The 17,116-nt window shown below is 47.8% G+C and overlaps 1 long non-coding RNA gene across 1 annotated transcript; it reads left to right on the top strand.

Moving 5' to 3' along the window:
- Positions 1 to 5,545: 5,545 nt before the first annotated feature.
- LOC120102375 (uncharacterized) lies at positions 5,546 to 14,604 on the top strand. The gene is made up of 2 exons (XR_005503848.2): positions 5,546 to 8,772; positions 12,195 to 14,604. It is a non-coding gene; the product is annotated as an uncharacterized LOC120102375 (long non-coding RNA).
- Positions 14,605 to 17,116: the final 2,512 nt, after the last annotated feature.

Genomic DNA, 17,116 nt, shown 5'->3' with positions numbered 1-17,116 from the left:
ATCTGGTCTACAAAAATCGTTCCAGGCCAGACAGTGCTACACAGCTCTTCTACATGTCTCAAAATAAGAACTGAAGTGATGTCCCAGGCCTTTCATCCTAGCACTGGAGAGGCAGAGGGAGGAGGATCTCCTTGAGTTGGAAGCCAGCCTGGTTTACATACTGTGTTCCAGGACAAACAATTACATGGTGAGACATTACCAAAAAAAAGTTACTGAATATCTTACTCAGGTGGATTTCTGTGAATTCCAGGATAGCCAGGGCCTCAAGGTGGGAGGGACCCAGTCTTTAAAAATGAAAAAGAAAAAAAGTATAACAAATAAATGTAATTTAAAAAGCAAAGTTTGAAGGTAACAATAAATAGGGGGAAGGGGTCACAGTTTTTGGCCCAGGTTATTCAGATGGTTCAGGGGGTAAAGGCACTCATCACACAACTCTGGCGACGTGAGTTTCATCCCCAGAATCCACATTCTTAAGAAGTCAGGTGTGGTAATTCATATTTGTATGCTGTATCAAGATGGGAAGTGAAGATTTTCCTGGAAGGTCAGTGGCCTGGACTGTGCATCATGTTAGAAATGAAGGATCCTGCCCAAAAAGGTGGGAGAGAAAACCAATCCCTGAAAGTTGGCTTCTATGGCCATTTAGGTGCTGTGATATACACACACGCACACCCAATAGACACCTCACAGAAGGTAATCAAGTTTCAGGATCAGAAAGCTAACAAAACTGTTCTCCCTTTACATACATTTCTCCAGAATACTGCTCCCTGTTAGAGTTTGCATAGTTTGCGTATGACTGTATGTTGCCTTGACCCAATTTTTATATCCTGGCTAGGTGCCACTCAGCTCCTCATGTTGCCACTGAAGAATTCCAGGAAGCCCCAGCAAGCTCCCTTATCAGGGTTCCTTTACTACCCATCCCTACTCATATGAGAGCCCAGAACCAGACAACTAGAGACAGCCACAAAGCCTCTAGGATTTACTCAAATGGGCTAATCGGCAAGCTTCAAGCTGTGCTCTGCTTAACCCTATCCCCCGACCCTGCCCCCCCAACAACAGTGAAAACCTGTGCCCTTAGCTCCCCTTGCTCCTTCTGCCTCTCCTTTTGAGATAGCGTCCTCTCTCCACTGTGCAGCCAGGCAGCCCTTGGCCTAGACATCTTCCTGCCTTCTGAGTGCTGGAATTATTCACGTGTGCTGCCGTGCCTGGCTTTCCTTGAACCTCTTGACTTATCTAAGTAATCCCGGAACAGGGTGCTGCATTCGCCCCATGAAACTCAGTACATCAATCTCCTTCCCTGAATACCTGATTTTGCTATGTGTAGTTTCAGTTACCTCTGACAAGCCATGGCCCAGAATTGGGGAATTCTAGAGAGAACTCATTTTGTATTGTGCCTTGTTCTGAGCAACAGTGACATCTCAGGTCATCCTTCTTCCCACTCAGGCCCTCAATCTTCCCTTCATCCAGCACATTTGCTGGATAATTAGTTAACTTCCTATTAGTAAGATACAGGGGACAAAGAGGATTGCTGCAAGCCCAAGGCTAGTTGGTCTAAATAGTGAGTTCCAGGCCAACCTGGGCTACAAAGAGAAACCCAGTGAAAAAACAAGATTTCTCTGTGGTTAAAAATACCTGCTATTGGGGCTGGAGATATGTCTCAGCGGTTAAGAGCACTGACTGCTCTTCCAAAGGTCCTGAGTTCAAATCCCAGCAACCCCATGGTGGCTCACAACCATCTGTAATGGGATCTGATGCCTTGTTAGAGAGTGACACATCTGAGAAGGACCACAGTCATCTAACTTACATTGCCATGCGTTATTTTTAGACAGGATCTTCTCCTCTCTTCTTTTGTTTTCATTTTTTTTCTTTGTTTTTGTTTTCGAGACAGGATTTCTCTGTGTAGCCCTGGTGTCCTAGAACTCAATTTGCAGACCAGGCTGGCCTTGAACTCACAGAGATCCACCTGCCTCTGCCTTTGAGTACACTACCAAACCTGAAAGACAGGATTTTTTTTTTTTTTACGCCGGCCCCAGATGGCCTTGAATTCCCTATTCAGCCAAATCTGGCCTCAACACTCTGGATCTTCCTTCTCCATGAGCTTTGGGAGCACTGGGATTGTAAGAAGTACCACCACACCCAGATAGTGTTTCCAGAGTTTCTCTGCAGAGCCCTGGCTGTCCTGTAACTTGCTCTGAAAATCAGGCTGGCCTTAAACTCTTAGAGGTCTTCCTGCCTCTGCCTCCAGAGTGATGCGATTAAAGGAGTTAGTCACCAATGCCTGATCCAATTGTTAATCTTTACTGTGGCTGAGTTATAAATTTTTTCATAGTTATGTACGTATGAGAGAAAAGGCATATAGTGAGGCCTAGTGGCACAGCATAGATAATGAGTCTAGTTACTTTCAAGAATGGCACAGGAAGGTTGAAAGGTCAAGACCCACCTGGGAAACTGTCTCCAAATAAAAATAGAAGGGTGGGCAGCGCTCTCCGTTAGCCCCAACACTTACAGACAGAGGCAGGAGGGTCTCTGAGGTCAGCCAAAACTATTTAGTGAGAACCTGTCTCCCGAAAAACTGATGCAGCAAACTTTTGTTCTACTGCAGCTTCATTTAAAAAAAAATTTTACTATTTTAAAGTAATGTGCACGTGTGTTTCTGCGTCCAGTATACTGAGATGCTAGTGCCTAAGGAGGCCAGATCCCTTGGAGCTGGAGGCACAGGAAGTTGTGAGTGGCCTGATATGGGCTCTGAGAATCAAACTTTGCGTCCTCTGCAAGAGCAAACCTGTTCTTATCGCTGACCCAGCCCTACTGCAGCCTCTTTTTTTGTTTTTTAAAGACTTCAGCAGACTCAAAGGGTGGCCTCAAACTCACTATGTAGCAGAGAGTGACCTCGACCTGATTCTCCTGCTGGGCCTCCAAAGAGTAGGGTTGTAGGTGTTAGCACAACCGTCTTTGGTAGGTGTTTTGTTTGGATCTGGGATTTCCTCTGTACTGGGCAATCTTCTGTCTCATCCTGAGGGCTGGGATTACTGTCGTGTGCCCTTGTGCCCATCTCCATTGTGGCCTCTCTTTTACACCCAGCGAGGTTGGATAGGTGGAAAGGACACTGACCTTTAGAGCCCTCCCTTAGTCTCACATTTCTGACTGAACACCAATCCCTGGCAAGTGTAGGGGACAGTGATTTGGACAGCCAAAGGGAGGTACTTGAGCCTTACTCCTGTAGGAAAGAGGGCTGGAGGACAGAGCCAGGCCAGCCAGGAGGGAAACTTCAGGGCTCCCTGCGAGAGCTGACAATGTGCTCTGCATTGGCTAAAGCCCACCCTTTGGTACAGATGGAAGGGGAAACTACACCCCTGAATGACAGACATTCTACCACGGAGCTCAGTGTCCAGCCCTGGAATCTTTGAGTTCTTGTTTATCTCTACACCAATAGCCCATGATCCTCTTGCCCCTTAGACAATAGTGTTGTTTGTTTTGTTTGTTTGATCGTTTTGGTTTTTCCAGATAGGGTGTCTCGGTGTGGCCCTGGTTGGCCTGGAACTCTTCAGGTAGACTAGACTGGCCTCCAACTCATTGGCCTCCAGACCACTGGGATTAAAGTTGGCACCACTCCTGCCTGCAGCCTAGTCTCGAGTCTTAGGATTACAAACTAGAGGCACCATGGCAGCTCTTTCCTTGTGCTTTCATCAGGAGACATTCTTTCTCCTTGTTAGGACTTGATAATACTTTTTAAAACTACTTCATGAGGGGTTGGGGATTTAGCTCAGTGGTAGAGCGCTTGCCTAGCAAACGCAAGGCCCTGGGTTCCGTCCCCAGCTCCGAAAAAAAAAAAAAACAAAAAAACAAAAAACAAAAAAAAAAAAACTACTTCACGAAAGTCATATTTGGCCTTGGGGGTACAGGCCTTTAATCCCAGCAGCAGAGGCAGAGGCAGAGGCAGGAAGATCTCTCAGTTCCAGGCCAGCCCTGGTCTACAAAGTGAGTTCCAGGAAAGCCAGGCTCCACAGAGAAACCCTATCTTGAAAAGAGAAAAAAAAAATCACATTTGAATGAAAAAAAGAAAGAAAGAAACACAAAGTCAATGACTGTCCAAAGGTGTGGCAGAGAAGGCTTATTGCAGAATCATCTGGAAGGGTTCAGAGTGAACTCGATCCTGAGGCAGGCTGTATGTGGACAGGGGCTGGGGTGAGGGGAGAGCCAGGAGAGTAAAGGGTAGACAAAAGGGGCAGGAAACCAAAATGGCTGGAGCACATATAGAGGAGGGGAACTGGGGGAAGAGCAGCCCAGCCCTGAGCTGCAGAAGTTCAGGGTAGGGGGACTGGTATGACAGCCAAATCCTGGAACAGGAAGAGACTGAGGGATGCTGGGAAAACCTGATGGCCAGGTTTGATTTGATATGTTCAGTTAGCCCTTTGTCCTTGGGGTGAGACCTAACAGTGTCTGCAGAAGTGTTACTGTTACATCTTTGTAATGATGCTTTTGATAATGTCGACCTTGGAGTTTTCTGATCCACAACAGAGAGGAAGAAAGTCAGAGATAGCTTTAAATTAATGATTAGTTAAACAAAGTAGTTTGGTATATGTGACAATGAGAGAAGGGTCAGGGTTGATCCCAGAACTGAGGAGCCAGACGCAACAGAATGACAATCTGCAGAACAAAATGCATACCTGTATACATCATACATACATGTATACATCATACATACATACATCATACATACACACATATACCATACATATATATATCACATGTGTACACCTATATTATACATATACATGCATAATACATACAAACATACATTGGACCTGCTGATAATCCCAGGCTGCCTGGATTACAGAGTGAATTCCAAACCGCTTTGGCAGTTTAGTGAGACACTGCCTTGCAAAAATAAAATAATAATAGAATAAAAAGCATGAAGCAAGCAAATCTTGGTGAGTTTGAGGCCAGCCTGGTCCACACAGTTAATTCCAGACCAGGCAGGACTACGTACTCTACCTCAAAGAAGCAAATTAGCTAGGTCTGGTGGCACATGCCTTTAATGCCAGCACTCTGAAGGCAAAAGCAGGTAGGAGACCAGCCTGGTCTACCTACCAAGTACTAGGTGTGTCAGGACTCTTATCTTGAGATTCTGGCTCAAAACGAATTTTGTTGAGGAAAGAAAAAAAAGAGGGTTGGGGATGGTAAAAGATTCAACTAGGACACGGTACCAACAACAACAACAAAAAGACAAACAAGCCAGAGAAGCCTAGGGTGATGGCTCAGAATATAGAGTTAGTTGCTCAAGCACGAGGGCCTCAGTTTGGATCCCCAGCAAGCACTTAAAAAGAGTGGCCCAGTGAATTTCCAGACATGGGACTTTGGAGACGGGGAAACATGGGCTTCCTGGCTGGCCAGTCTAGCTGAAGCCCAGGAGCTCAAGTTCAGCAATAGACCATCTCAGGAAATAAGCTAGAAAGAGACTGAGGAACACAGGTGACATTGATGGGTGACCTGAATTGGGGCGGGATGGGGGTGGGGGATAGGGGTGGGATGGGGGAACTCAACCAAATCAAATAGATAGGACTGGAGCCTCCTGTGGACAAAACCAACTTTCCTCACAAGCATAACAGAATGCCTGTCCTCATGACTTGCTGGCTGCCCACAGAACATCCCTAGATGTTGCAAAGTCACTATGTCTGCTTTCTACAGAACATTTCCTAAACCACAACGCCCCTGCTGGGGATGGGGATTCAGAGATTGGGCAACATTTGGAGGACCAGCACATTGTTGTCTGTGGCCTGAAGCAGTTGCCATTCTCTAACTATAGTTTTGGCGCCTGGTGTCCCCCCTCCCTTCACACCCACTCCTTGGAAACGCAGGGCAGGGGATTGAGTCACTTGGTGTAGGAGGCCCGCCTTCTACACACCCCACTACCAAACTCAGAAAGCTTCCGTGCCTGCTCCTCCGTTGTGTAAGGACAAATCACTATAGCAGCCCATTGCATACATTTCCTGTGGGTGTTTCTCCCTTGAAACCGTAACAGATAAAGGAAAGGTCAGTACCGGTGCTAACTAGCTGACATACCCCACCCCACGCTTCAGCAGCTGGGGCTCACTGACAAGCTAGGGAGTGTCCTCCTCTGTCCCCACTTAATTTCCTCCCTCCGTTTTTTGTTTTTTTTTTTTTCTACAGGCTTTAGCGGATGTAGCTCAAGTTGTCCCCAGACTCATGCTCCACCGGCTTCCACTTCCTCAGCTGAAGCGCAAGAACTTCCAGTGCCAGCACCAACTTCACAGAGTTCTCCCAGCCGTGCTCCTGAGAGGTGACAAGTATTGATTTTATGCCTGTCTTTTTTTTTTTTTTTTTGGAGCTGGGGACCGAACCCAGGGCCTTGCGCTTCCTAGGCAAGCGCTCTACCACTGAGCTAAATCCCCAACCCCTTTTATGCCTGTTTTGAAGTACTGAAGCCTTCTGAGCCGGTAAGGTGTTGTTGTCTTTGTTTGAGACAGGTTTCATGTAGCCCAGGCTGGACCCAACTTTCTATGTAGATGAGGATGACCATGACACCATGATTTTTTTTTTGGAGGGGGGTGTGTTGAGACAGAGTTTCTCTGTGTAACCCTGGCTTACTCTGTAGACCTGGCTGGCCTGGAACTCAGAGACCTGCCTGCCTCTGCCTCCCAAGGGCTAGGATCAAAGGTGTGCAATACCATAGCTGGCTTGGCTTCCACTCCGCTAACTTTTAAAAAAGAGTATTCAGTTGTATATTTTTCTAGATTGTTGTATCATAGTCTTATGATTAAGTTGTGTGTCAGTGTGTTCTAGAGGGAGGCTAAGGCTACAGAGTAGAGAGATGGACTGGGAGTTTAGAGAACCTGCAGAGGACCACAGTTCAGTTCCCAACACCCATACACCCATGTAGTGGCTCACAACCATCTGTAGTTCTGGCTCCAGAGGACCCAATGGCCTTTGCTGGCCTCTGTGGGCACCAAACATACACACATTGTACACAAATATATATGCAGGCAAAACACTCATATGCATAAAATAAGTAATCCCCTTTTAAGCTCTAGAAGGCTGTATGGAAGCATGTTAACAGTGGTTTTGCACTACTCTTCCTCTAGAATCATCAGACAAACTTCAAAACAGCTCTTTCTCCTTCACTTGTTGTCTAGACTCAGTGGCCTCCTTGCAGCTAACTCATTTGCAGGTCATTTGTGTGCAGGGATAAACTGCTTCTCTTGACTCCTAAAGGTCTCCAGTGGCCCTTACAAACAGGCAGTGCACCTAGCTACCAGCAGAGTCTGGGGAACAGGGTAGTCTTCTGAGAAGTTCTCACTCTCTTCTGAAGACTTGGGGAAAATATTACCAAAGATCATGAGCTATGGACTGTTGCTGTCCTTATGCATGAGACTCATCAGTGTTTCTGTGCTTCCATATACAAAGAGCAGTTTTGGAAAACAATAAGGGTATACGAAACTAAAATCAAGTTGAATATAAGGGTGCCTGACTTTAATCCCAGCCAGTGATGGATCTCTAAATTTGAGTCCAGCATGGTCTACAAAGCGAGTTCCAGGACAACCAGGGCTACACAGAGAAACCCTGTCTCAAAAACACCGAAAAGAGAAGAAAACGAAAATCACTCCAGCTATTTAGGAGGCTGACACAGTAGGACCGCAAGGCTGAGGACAGCCTGGCAAACAAACAAAAATCTCAAGGGGAAAATAAAAGGAGAGCAGACAAAGAAAACAGGAAGGAACAAAGCTCGAATCATAGAAACATAAAAGGCAAGCTAAAGTGGCAGAGGTGTAAGTCCGTGGCAGAAGCCTCGCCTTGCAAGCCTTTCCCATCTCTAGAACAGTAATGGGACCACCTTGAATAATGAACAACAATAAATATAACTTAAAACATACTACTTGTTCCTGGAATGTTTTTATTTTGACACATGGGGATGAACTACCTGTGAAATGTTCAAAAACTTGTCCCTGTCGCCCACCCACTCAAGGCCTGAACCTGGCTTTCAGTCCGTACAAGTTAACTCTTACATGACCTATGCACCGGGAAGTTTGTGTTCCAGGAACTCAGACACGTCATGAGATCAGATAGCTGTACTCAAAGGGAGCAAACGACCTCCTCCACCCTGTAACCAGAGTTCCGAGAAAAGCCACAAAGAACATCTGTGGGACCCCAGATATCCCTTTTGCCCACTCAAAACTTGCTTAAGTTTTGAATAAGCTCGGGGACCAATCATGTATCGCCCCGACATCCTTTTCCCGCTCCTTATCCAAAACCCTATATAAACTCTGTGTTTTTGTGGTTCGGGGCCAATCCCTCTGCCTCCTGCAAGAGGTACGTATTGACCCAGAGCTCTGCCCGAATACAGCTTGTTGCTTTTTGCATCGAACTCAGTCTCTTGTCATTCTTGGGCGCCGCTCCTTCCCGAATTGAGTGAGGCTGAGGAAGCCGGACTGAACATTTGGGGGCTCGTCCGGGATTTGAGCGAACGCCCCATGCGACAGAGACTCTCTGGAAGTTCGGAAGCTGTTTCAGTTTTATGTGTTCAGTGTGTTGCTTTTGTGTCCTCAGTGTTGTGGTGTTAGTCTTGAGTGTCGTTGTTGGTGGCCTTCTTCTGTGGTATTTTCTGGGACGGCCATAGAGGGGCTCCAGGTAGGAGCCAAGGAGCAGCTGCCCAGGGGACCATGAGGACGCCGGTGGCTGTGGGGAGCGGAGGGACACCTCTGAAGGATTGAGAAGACGTGGAATCCTCCCTGTGGGGTGACATGGAATCCGACCCAGGTGAGAGGGAAGACATGGAATCCTTCCCTAAGGAACAAGGCGTGTGGGAGACGTGGAATCCTCCTACTTCGGTCCTTTTTGTGCCTCGAGAGGAGCATCTGCTCCTCGTCGGAAAGACTCGAGAGTGAAGTTGCTTTCGGTTTCTTGTTTGAGCGCCGCCCCCGAGGCTTTGTCTCGGCGCCTTAGTGTTTTTGTCTCTCCGGTTATTTTGTCTTGTTTTCTGTATTTTGAGGCGGGGATGGGACAAAAGGTATCCACCCGCTTTCCCTTACCCTGGATCATTGGGCCGAAGTGAAAACTAGAGCCCACAATTTGTTGGTGGAGGTCAGGAAGGGACCATGGCAGACTTTCTGTACCTCTGAATGGCCGACTTTTGAGGTAGGATGACCCACTATAGGAACTTTTGATATAGCCACCATTAGCAATGTCAAGGCCATAGTGTTTCAAGAGGGGCCAGGAGAACATCCTGACCAACAACCTTACATTCTGGTCTGGGAGGATTTGGCCTTGAATCCTCCACCGTGGGTCAGACCCTGGGTAAGAAACTGGAACCCAGGGTACTGGCTGCCCGAGAGGCAGGTGATAACAAGAAAAGTAGAGACCCTGAGTCCCATGGAGGGACCCTCAGCCCCTCCACCCAAGATTTACCCCAAGATTGAGGAGCTGCCCAATTGGCCAGCTCCCATGCCTCCCCCATACCCCCAGGGCCTCGATGATGCTGGTGCCAGTGCCCTGGCAAGGGGACTGGCAGCGGCTGGAACCCGCAGCAGGAGGGCTCAGAGCCCTGAAGGGCCTGACTCGCCCACCACCCTCCCGTTGCGGTCGTTTGGGCCACCTGTGGACCCCCCTAGGATCCAACCCCTACAGTATTGGCCTTTTTCATCAGCTGATCTTTATAACTGGAAGACTATCCCTCTTTCTCTGAGAACCCAGCTGGCCTTACAAGCCTTCTGGAATCCCTCATGTTTTCCCACCAGCCTACGTGGGATGATTGCCAGCAATTGTTACAGGTCCTTTTCACTCCTGAAGAGGAGGAGAGGATCTTGCTGGAAGCCAGGAAAAATGTCCCCAGGTATGGAGGTGTACCTACCAACCTCCCCAATGAGACTGATGCCGGATTTCCCCTGAACCACCCGAACTGGGACTACAACACAGCCGAAGGTAGGGAGCAGTCAACTGTCTGTCACTGGGCTCTGGTAGCAGGTCTCAAAGGGGCAGCACGGCACCCCACTAATTTGTCCAAGGTAAGAGAGGTGATGCAGGGGCCTGCTGAGCCCCCTTCAGTGTTTCTTGAGCACCTGATGGAGGCCTACAGAAGGTATACCCCGTTTGACCCCACGGCCGAGGGTCAGGCGGCAGCGGTAGCCATGGCCTTTATAGGTCAGTCGGCTTCTGATATTAGAAAGAAACTCCAGAGAATAGAGAGACTGCAGGATTATACCCTGCAGGACTTAGTAAAGGAAGCGGAGAAAGTGTATCATAGGAGAGAGACAGAGGAAGAAAGGATGGAGAGAGAAAAGAGAGAGAGAGAAGAAAGAGAAGACAAAAGGGACAGAGAAAGAGACAGGACATTGACCAAGATCCTGGCGGCTGTAGTGGAGGATAAGAGAGAGAGAGCTACAGAGAGGGTACCTGGGCAACAAAGGAAGAGAAGAAAGAGGCCAGTAGCCTACCTATCTAAGAAATTGGACCCAGTGGCTTCGGGATGGCCATCTTGCCTAAAGGCGATTGCCGAAGTGGCTGTCTTAGTAAAAGACTCCAACAAGTTGACTCGAGGCTAGAGAGTTACGGTCGTGGCCCCGCATGCCCTGAAAAGCATAATCCGGCAGTCCCCAGATCGCTGGATGACCAATGCCTCCATGACCCACTACCAGAACTTGTTATTGACAGATCGAGTGAACTTTGCCCCCCCCCCAGCCATTCTGAACCCTGCCACCTTGCTACCAGAAGCAGAGGAATGAGTTCCCATCCATGATTGCCAAGACATCCTGGCAGAAGAAACCAGCACCCGGAAGGACTTGACTGACCAGCCATGGCCGGGGTGCCCTAACTGGTTCATGGACGGTAGCAGTTTCGTGGTGGAGGGTAAGGGGATGGCTGGGGCAGCAGTGGTAGATGGGAAAAGGACTGTCTGGGCTAGCAGCCTGCCGGAGGGCACCTCTGCTCAAAGAGCTGAGCTCATCGAGTTAACCCAGGCTTTTCGGCTGGCCAGTGGGAACTGTGTCAACATCTATACGGACAGCTGTTATGCCTTTGCCACTGCCCATGTACATGGAGCCATCTACAAACAGAGGGGGCTATTGACGTCGTGGGGAAAGGAAATCAAAAATAAAGAGGAAATCATAAGTCTTCTCGAGGCCATCCATTTACCCAAGAAGGTGGCCATCATCCACTGCCCTGGACATCAGAAAGGTACAGATTACATAGCAAAGGGCAATTGTATGGCTGACGAGGCTGCCAAATGAGTGGCTCAGGGCCCAATGGTTCTGGTTGCTCGACCACGAAAATATTGGGACCTGGAGGCCATCTTCCTGGAGACCACCGAAAGGTTTCAGTATACTCCAGAAGACCTAGATAAAATCAAGAAAAAGGTTGGGCCCTGTCTAGAGAAGACACCAGGGATTAAGACCAGCTCTGATGGACGCATGATCCTGCCCAGCAAAGAAGTTATCATTATGTACAAAATCTCCATCAACTAACCCATCTGGGCTCAAAGAAACTAAAGGAACTTGTCCAAGGCTCTGATTACTACATCCTGGATTTGCCTGAGGTTCTACAGAAAGTAACGTCCGAGTGTCAGGCCTGTGCCTTCACTAATGCAGGCCACCACCATAAGGTAACCGGGACCAGGCTAAGGGGAGATAGGCCAGGAGCTTACTGGGAAGTAGACTTCACAGAGGTAAAACCAGCCAAATATGGATATAGGTACCTGCTAGTGTTTGTGGATACTTTCTCTGGTTGGGTAGAAGCTTTTCCAACGGAAAAAAAAAAGAGAGAGAGAGAGAGAGAGAGAGAGAGAGAGAGAGAGAGAGAGAGAGAGAGACAGTGCAAGTAGTAGTAAAGAAGATCCTGGAAGAAATATTCCCCAGGTTTGGTGTGCCCAAGGTTATTGGATCTGACAACGGACCTGCATTTGTTGCCCAGGTAAGTCAGGGATGAATTGGAAACTACATTGTGCATATAGATCCCAGAGCTCAGGACAGGTAGAAAGGATGAATCAAACCCTAAAAGAGACCTTAACTAAATTTGTCTTAGAGACCAGTGAATCAGACTGGGTGACCCTCCTACCCTTTGTGCTGTTCAGGGCAAGGAATACCCTGGGAGGACTTGGGTTGACACCATTCAAGATCCTTTTTGGGGCCCCTCCCCCGGTAACGAGAGCAGGCCAGATGACTTGTGACTCTGATCTTATACCTTCAAAGCCTCTGTTTGCCCGACTCAAAGCCCTCGAACTTCTGAGAAACCAAGTGTGGAACCAGTTGAAGGACTCCTATGAGGCCAGGGACCTATCCATACCTCACCAGTTCCAAGTGGGAGATGCGGTCCTGATACGGAGACATCGTGCGGGGAACCTTGAACCACGCTGGAAGGGACCCTATCTGGTACTGTTGACTACCCCCACCCCGGTGAAGGTGGACGGGATCCCTACCTGGGTACACTCAGCGGGGGGGGGGGGGGGCAAAGAGTCAGAGCAACCCCCACCGAGCCATGACCCTAACCTGGCAAATAGTTGACGTTGACTCAGGAAAAGTTATAAACAGCTCCCGAACTAGTGCACTGCCAGGAACCTGGTGGCCGGAGCTTGGATTTTGTCTTTGGGACATAAATCCTACGGCCAAAACTAACCCCCCTAACCTGATCCGGAGCTATGGGTTTTATGCTTGCCCTGGGACTTCAGATGAATGGAAATGTGGGGCGTCTAGTGAGTTTTTCTGTAGACATTGGACCTCCAACGATGGAGATTGGAAGTGGAAAGTCAGTCCTACCGACCGGGTAACTCTCTCTTTTGCAAACACTGGACCTGGGAGATACGTCACCTCCCTCTTTATGCAGGAAAATCTTGCCATCCCTCAGATCTAGATTATATAAAGGTCCAGTTTACAGACATAGGGAAAAACACTCCTGTTTCTACTTGATCCGACTTTTACAATAAGTATGGAAACCAACCTGGATACTTGATCCAGATTCAACACACAATGGAAAGTTTGCCATCACCCCCAGTGGGCCCTAATAAGGTCCTGCCCGATCAAGGGTCTCCAAAAGCCCCAGCACCACCTCCGCGGCCAAAAAGCCCCAGTAACTTCTCTGGCAGCTCCACTGGCGAAAGCGCCCATGTCCCCTCCCAGGGGACATAACAGCAGTACTAGCTCGCCAGTCACTAGCGTACCTTCTACTCTGTCTACCCTTATGCATACTGTGCCCCTCACCCTCATTACCAGGCACCCTTCCACTGGAGATAGACTGTTTAATCTCATCGAACTCAGTCTCTTGTCGTTCTTGGGTGCCGCTCCTTCCCCAATTGAGCGAGGCTGAGGAAGCTGGACTTAACACCTGTTATTGCAAACTAAATGAAGTTTTCTCATAGATTTTAATCATGAAGGTATTCCTGTCCTTCCCCTCCCTGCAGTCAAGGCAGAGGTCTTTTGAGGTAGTTACACAGTTCTGTCTCCAGTCGGGAGGTGGGGGGAGAGTGCAGTATCCCACAGTGTTAAAAGGTTTCAGACAAGAAGATGAATAGTCATGCTTACATGGATTCTCGTGTCTCTATTCCAGCAGTTCTCAACCTGTGGATCGTGATCTCTCCGGCAAACCTCAGTCTCTAAAAACATTTACATTACGACCATAACAGTAGCAGAATTAAAGTTTTGAAGTAGCAAGGAAAAATAATTTTATGGTTGTGGGGGGGTGTTCACCATAACAGGAAGAGAACCACTGGACTCTTTAATTATGTCAATAAGAATCTAAAGGTATTTGGATTGTTCTGGTTAGGTTTTGTTTTGTTTTACCAACTCTACACAAGCTAGAGTCACTTGGGAAGAGGGAACCCCGACTGAGAACATGTCCTCACCAGATTGGCCATGGGGCATCTTCATGATTAATGATTGATGTGGGAGGGCCCAGGGCCCAGCCCACTGTGGGAATTGCCACTGCTGGGCAATTATATAAGTTGAGTGAGCCAAGGAGAGTGAACTAGGAAGCAGCATTCCACTGCAGCTTTGGCTTCAGTTCCTGCCTGACCTCCCTCCATGAGCAACTATAGCCAGGAAGTGTGAGCCAAATAAACTTTCCTCCCCTGCTTTGGTTGTGCTGTTCTATCCCAGCAGTACAAATAGCAAATACATTGCCTATGGGAAACGTAGATTTGCTGGGCATGGTGGCACACGCCTTTAACCCCAGCACCAGGGAAGCAGAGGCAGGCAGATCTCTGAGTTTGAGGCCAGCCCGGTCTATAGAGTGAGACCTGCACAGAGAAAACCTGTCTCATCAAACAAAAACAACAACAAAAAAAATCACTTTACAGTTTTCGTTCTTGCTCATTTCCAGCCTTTTACTGATTGACAAAGCAAGGGCGCACGCACACACAACCAGAGTCAACATGGCGCGAAAATAAGATTAAAATGAGACCAAGCACGTTCCTCCTTTCCTTCCCTGGCCCCTCTCGTCCTACCTCCCCCTCCCCTTCCTAACGGTGTGGGTGGCAGAGGTTGATGGATCTCTGTATGTTTGAGGCTAGCCTTGTCTACATAGTCAGTTCTAGGACAGCCTGGGCTACATAGAGGGATCCTATTTCAACCAACCAACCACCAACCAATAAATAAATAAAACAGAAGGGGGCTGGGGATTTAGCTCAGTGGTAGAGCACTTACCTAGGAAGCGCAAGGCCCTGGGTTCGGTCCCCAGCTCCGAAAAAAAGAACCAAAAAAAAAAAAAAAAAGAAGGAAAAAAATGGCAAACAGAAACTTCTATTTCACATTCTGCTTTTTCCAGTTTTGTTCAGCCAATCAGAGGCCAGTGCGGAAGACAAGATCTGCATGTCCTCTTTCCCTCACACATGGGTGGGATGCTTCTGGTCAGCTCAGCTTTATGTATTTTATCATCCAAAGCAAGGGCTACAAGGCCAATGCCACATTCTCCTCAGGATCTTGTTCCACATGTGCTACTGTAATAAAGTCTCTACTCAGTCATCAATATTGGGGGCATCCCTGCATTTATGTGGAGGACCCCATTCATCGAGGATGCGTACCACTCTGTGTTACCTGAAGGAAAACAGCCACCTGGATTCCTTTCCGGGGACTTCAACCTTCAGCTAAGCCCTGGTTTTGTGTTTTATCACCCAGAGCAAGGGCCACATATTTGCCATGCTATAACTTATAGGGGAAATAACCATAACAAGATTGTCCCTCCAGATGCTCCGTCCTCAGAGGGATCAGCTGTGTGTCTTGTCCTCCTTGGTAGGGGCCATGTTTGGTTCTCTGAAGCCTCTGTTTAGGTGCTGTGTTGGGTGACTTATGGAGCCATGTGAACTTCTGTTCACTGCAAGTAGAATGCAGATGGCAGGCTAAAGAAACAATTACACCCAAGCCTACCGTGATGCGCCAATCAGTATCCTGGAGTCACTCACAAGAGCATGGGTGACTCCTGGCAGCCATGTTAACAAAAGCCTCACCCCAGTGTGTGACCACTCCTGAAAGCTCAGACAGCAGCACTGAACAGTCTCTTCCCTGAGATTGTTTGCTCATATACCCTTGGCGGAATCTTTAATTTTCTGTCCCCTATTTTTCTTGAGCCTGGTAAATTTTCTTCAAGAGTCTAAAAGCCTCCTCCTCTTAGGGAAAGTTTCAGTTTGGAAAAAATAGCTACAGAACACTGTCAAAAAAAAACTGTAAAAGCAATGAGAAGCAAATGTGAAGTGGAAACTCATCATTTCTACTGGGATGTTGGCTTTCCTTGGTCCTGGCCATACTTGGCAGAAGCCCTGTTTCCATGGCTAAATTCTTGTGGGTTGTTTTGTTTTGTTTTGCTTTGCTTTGTTTTGTTTTGTTTTGTTTTAATTTCAACACAGAGGTTCTCTGTGTAGCCCTGGCTTTCCTGGAACTTGCTCTATAAACCAGCCTGGCCTTGAACTCAGAGATCCAACTGAGTGTTGGGATTAAAGATGGGCACCACCACAGCCCAGCTATGGTTAAGTTCTTGTAACCATGGCTTTTTTTCTGCGGACATGCACACTGGGAAAACATGTTCTTTTTATGTGCCTCTAGATTTTTTTTAAAACTCTGACATTGAAGACATTCAGTGTTTCTCCTGTTTTGTCTTTTTTTATTTTCCCATGTGTGTGTGTGTGTGTGTGTGTGTGTGTGTGTGTGTGTGTGTGTGTGTGTGTATGTAGGCTAGGGATCAGTGTTGGGTGTCTTCTCATGTCTCCTGCCTTATTTTTTTAAGCCAGATTCTCTCACTAAGCAGTCTGGCCAGCAAACCCATGGGCTCTGCTGCGTCTGCTCCACAAAGTGCTGGAGTTACAGATGTGCTCAGTCAGGCCTGGCTTTCGTGTGCTGCTGTGGCATCCACACCTGGCAGGCACTTCACTGACCTAGCCATCTCCCCATGCTCAGTCCTCCTTTATACATGAATAAAATAATGGTGGGTGCAAATGTCACCTTTTCCTTGTCCAGTCCCCTACTGATGGACATCTAAGATGATTTGGCTACTAAGAATTAAGCCACAATAATATGGATGTGCAGGAATCTGTGTTGTAGGCTGACTTTCATGCCTTTTGGGTTTATTATACGTAGGGAACATAGGAAAGTCTCAGTGACTGACGTCCTGAGTGGATGTATCATAGACATGGGCACAGCCACAACACAGATCCATGCCCGGAACCCACGGGAAAGTGGAAAAGTCTTCTTTGGATGGAGCTCAGAAGGATAGAGCAATGAAGGACAAAATGTGAAGTGTAAACTCATCATTTCTACTGGGATGTTGGCTCTCCTTGGTTCCGGCATACTTGGCAGAAGCTCTGTTTCCAAGGGTAAATTCTTCCCAGTCCAAGTTCCAGGGATTGACCAGCACGTACACAAACTTCTAGGAAGCCAGCCTACAGGGACCTGGTGCCGAGACTCGCAAACTCCTCCCCTGAAGGTAATAAACAGGCTGAGGCTTGGTTGCAGGAGCAGTAGGTGACAGTCCCTTAGGTGCACACTCTCTCCTGACTCCAGCTTTTCTGTACATATGTCTGTGTGCATTACCTGCTTTATTACCTGGCCATCCCTAGTGAGGGATCCAGGGTCTGAGCCAAGAGGGTTTCGGCAATTATCCTCAGCAATTATGTAGCTGGGGCATAAATTTA

The sequence above is a fragment of the Rattus norvegicus genome, chromosome 4, assembly GCF_036323735.1.
Source record: "Rattus norvegicus strain BN/NHsdMcwi chromosome 4, GRCr8, whole genome shotgun sequence".
Taxonomy (NCBI): domain Eukaryota; kingdom Metazoa; phylum Chordata; class Mammalia; order Rodentia; family Muridae; genus Rattus; species Rattus norvegicus.
This window is presented reverse-complemented; position numbering and strand designations above follow the sequence as displayed.